Genomic DNA, 4,228 nt, shown 5'->3' with positions numbered 1-4,228 from the left:
TCCAATGGAGTAGTGTTGCCAATGACTGGACTAGGCAAACGATTGATAAGGTATGTGGCTGTGATAAAGGCCTCATCCCAATATTTAAGTGGCATGGATGCGTGAGCTAGAAGGGATAGGCCAACTTCAACAATATGACGGTGTTTTTGTTCGGCCGAACCATTTTGTTGATGAGCATGGGGACAAGAGACATGGTGAATAATCCCAATGCTACAAAAGAAGGAGTTAAGTTTTTCATACTCTCCTCCCCAGTCACTTTGGACTGCAAGCATCTTTTTATCAAATTGTCTCTCCACAAGTGTTTGGAATTCTTGAAAGACAGAAAAAACTTCAGATTTGTTTTTGAGCAAATAGATCCATGTGAACTTGCTATAATCATCGATGAAACCGACATAATATTTCTTTCTACCAAAAGAATCTCTTGCATGACCCCATACATCACTGAAAATAAGCTCTAAAGGAGCATGAGACACACTATTTGACAAAGGATACGGAAGTTGGTGACTCTTGGCACATTGACAAGCTTCACAAACAGACTCTGTATTGAAACTATTTGACAATGCAAGATTGCCTTTATTGACTACTTGCTTAACTATATTTGAGGAAGGATGCCCTAATCTCTGGTGCCATCTGGCTAGTGACGGCTTGGTGGTGGAGTAAACTTGGCGACGACGCTGTCGATTAAAGACTCTTGATGTGATGGGGTATGGTCCTCCAATGCATCTACCGCGATGGATGAGTTCCCTCGTTGCCCGATCCTTAATGAAAAAATAGGTAGGATGAGTTTCAAAGAAGATATTGTTGTCGGATGTCAAACGTGACATGGAAGCTAGATTCTTATCGGCTTGTGGAACATGGAGAAGATCTTTAAGAACAAGGTCACGTTTGAGGCTAGGGGAATTAATAGAGGATTTCCCAATGTGAAGAATATCCATACCTCCACCACTTGCGGTGTGAATCTGATCATTGCCGTGGTACCTCTCCCGGAGAGCCAGCTTCTCTAGCTCATTTGTGACGTGATCTGTGGCACCGGAGTCGGCGTACCAAACCGTCTCACCATCGGCTCCACCGTGTTCCCATGTGGCGGCAGCAGCTTGCCGTGTTTCGGGCGTGTAGTCCTCATCATACTGGTGCCAACAGTCAATGACTTCATGGTCCGGCTTCTTGCAAAGTTGGCACCTTGGTCGGCGATTGTTGTTGTAGCCGCCGCCGTTGTAGCCGTTGGTGTAGCCACCGCCGCGATCAGCGCCGCCGCGGTCACCACCACCACCAGGGCGAGTCTGGCCCTGGTGTCCGGCGCGTCCTCCACCGCCGCTTTCGCGTCCGCGCCCTTGCTGTCCACGCCCACGGCCACGTCCGCGGGAGGCGGCGTTGACAGAAGATTGACGTAGATTGGATCCTTGCAGCATACTGAGCCGGGCGTCGAAGCTCAGAAGCTGGCTGTAGAGCTCCTGGACCGTGACCGGTTCGACCCGCGCGGCCAAGGCGGAGATCACGGGATTGTAGTCGATGTCGAGGCTGGCGATGACGTGAGAGATGATCTCATCATATCCGAGCGGTGCACCGGCGCAGGCAACTTCATCGGTGAGGGTTTTGATCTTTCCAAGATATTCTGCCATGGTTAGATTACCTTTTTGCAGATTGGTGAGGGCCATCCTGGTGTTGATCTTTTGGGCTTGTGTTTTTGCAGCAAACATGGCATGGATGGAAGTCCATACCTCGGCCGGCGTCTCAAGCATCGCCACTTGCGCGAGAACTTCTCGAGAGAGAGATCCCATGAGGTATCCTTGTACCTGATGTTGCTGCGCATACCATATTGATCTGGCGTAGTTGAAGACCTGCTCTTCCTTCCCATCCTTGGTGATGGAGATGGTGGCGGGAGGCGCCGGGCTTGCGGCGTCGAGGAAGTGTTCCATCTGTGCTCCCTTGATCTGGGGTAGCACGAGGCCTTCCAAAGAAGAAAGTTCGTCCTGGTGAGCTTCTCTGATGGAGGTGGGCCGAGAGAGAGCGAGGTGTTGGAGGAGGATGAGGGCGCGGCGGATGTGATTTGGGTGGATGCAAGGTGGGGAGCGCGGGGTCTGTCATCGTCGACTCTCTCTGCGATCAATGGAGCGATTTCTCTTCTCGGTAGCTAGGCGTTGAGAGGAAGGGCTCTGATGACCCTGTGATGAAGCGTAGAACCCTTTGTCTCGGGCCGCAATGTATTTATATCACAAATATCTTGGAGTACAAGGCAAGATCTTATCAAGAGGTTACATGAGATAAGGGAGATCAGAGAAGAGATAGAATCGGGTTTAAGATACATCAACCAACAACCGTATCCTATACAATTGTCTAACAGTACACACGCATACCACGCGATGTGATTAAATGACTAGTACAAGATCTCTATCTGTCGGCAAAGGATTGTTAATTTAGTTGATGTGTGAGTGTTTGGATATATTTGACAACTCAATTAAGCAGTACTATTGTATACTTAGTTGACAAAAGGACGAAGAATGAAGCGATTATCTGCGAAGAATGAAGCGATTATCTGCAGTTCTATTTAATTTAGAGTGAGAAATTGCTAGCTACTTCCTCCGTTCCTAAATATAAATCTTTACACATAATTGTAAGGGTTCATATGTGCAGTACATCAGGGACATATCCTTGTGGGGACCAAACCGGCCAGGCCATGTCCTGCCCTTTTCTTTGCATTTTCTTTGAAAAATGGATCTAAATATGACCTAAAAATAAAGGATGACCTACTAGTCCGTCTTTAGCCCGTTCTTAATTTTGTTTCACACTCCGCCCCTCCGCTACACTTGCACCTTAATTACAGCCACGGCCAGAGACATCTTGCGTGCATGCCACCTGTTTAGAGCATCTACAACCGGTCCTCTTAAACTTTCTTCAAACGTTCGGGAAAACTGTCCGATCACTGCCTGATCATAAAAATTCTATGCAGACAGGTCTCTCAAACTGGCATCAAATGCACGGGATGACCGACATCTCCATTTTCAGCTCAAATATGGAACGTATATGGGAGCCCGGACGTTCCCACACACGCCCATCATGTCGGACCCAACAGTCAGATCCTACCTCAAATTGCATCTAATCCGCCAAACTCTTCCTCCTCGCCCCCCCCCCCCTCCAACATTTCCCGCGCATGACCCCTTGTCGTCCGGCACCCTAGATCTCCATCCTCATCACCTGTCCCGATCCGCCGCGGTGATGTGTTCCACCCCGTCCTGGACCGTCGCGATGGGGACGCAGTCCGCCTCGTCAGTCGGCGGCCCTTTCTCTGCTTCGTCTTGCAAGCCGGAGAACATCGCCCGTAAGTTGCGCCGTCGCCGACAGCGATAGAAGGAGCCGGCCACACAGGTACATTCGAGCGTCGTCGACGAGATGTCTCCCCCGTCGCGCCGGGCTCCCCTCACCCATCCATGCAAGTGCCGGCGTGGATTGTGTTGTCCGGCACTGTCGAGGCCGAGGAGGAGGAGGATGAGACGGTCGGCTAGACCCTTCCGAAGAGCTTTCCGGCCATGCAGCAGTCATGGGTCCATGAGTGTGAGTCCCTGCAGCTCGTTCGTGAGCGGATGAGCACGAGCAACCCCACCGCCCGGGCTGCACTCGACATGTTCGACGAAATGTTTCATCAAGACCGGGTACGTTTGCTCCTGTTCGATATAATGATTAATGTTTCGTATAGTTCACTAGTTCGCACAAGATGATTCCTTGCGAATCATGAACATGTAGGAGAGATACTTAGCAAGCATGATCAATGAGAATGAAGATCCAGCCCTTGTGGAATATGAAATGAAGGAGACGACCACATTTGTGATTGGGGCGACATCCGATCCCAATCTTGCCAAGCAGAAAAGGAAGGGCAAGACGACAAAGGCAAGAGGGATTGCTTTCTCAAGATTTGACAACACTTGTCGGTTTTGGCATGTCGTTTGGTTGAACTGTGATATCATTTGCTTTTGTTTAAAACTCTTGAATTCAGACAATTTGTATCGGATGATCGACGTGCATGACTTTGTACGAATCTGAGAGTCCGGATATAAGATATGTAGATGCACAGAGCGAAAGATGAAGGGCCGTTCGGATGCATCCGCGGGCATGCATGGACGCGTCCGTGGGTGTATAGGAGACCGGAATTGCCCAGTTTGACTGTAGATGCTCTTAGCTTTTGTATGTTTTGAGGCTATGAGGTACGTTCGTGACTTGGTGTACAATAATCCCT

The 4,228-nt window shown here is 49.5% G+C and overlaps 1 non-coding gene across 1 annotated transcript; it reads right to left on the bottom strand.

Annotated features, from left to right (window-relative positions):
• Positions 1 to 1,420: 1,420 nt before the first annotated feature.
• On the bottom strand, positions 1,421 to 1,559 carry LOC123406618. Its single transcript, XR_006612283.1, has one exon. It is a non-coding gene; the product is annotated as a small nucleolar RNA Z247 (small nucleolar RNA).
• Between the last annotated feature and the right edge of the window lie 2,669 nt (positions 1,560 to 4,228).

This window comes from Hordeum vulgare, chromosome 6H (genome assembly GCF_904849725.1).
Source record: "Hordeum vulgare subsp. vulgare chromosome 6H, MorexV3_pseudomolecules_assembly, whole genome shotgun sequence".
NCBI classification, from domain to species: Eukaryota; Viridiplantae; Streptophyta; class Magnoliopsida; order Poales; family Poaceae; genus Hordeum; species Hordeum vulgare.
Note: the sequence above shows the minus strand (reverse complement) of the source record. Positions and strands in the feature narration are given on the sequence as shown.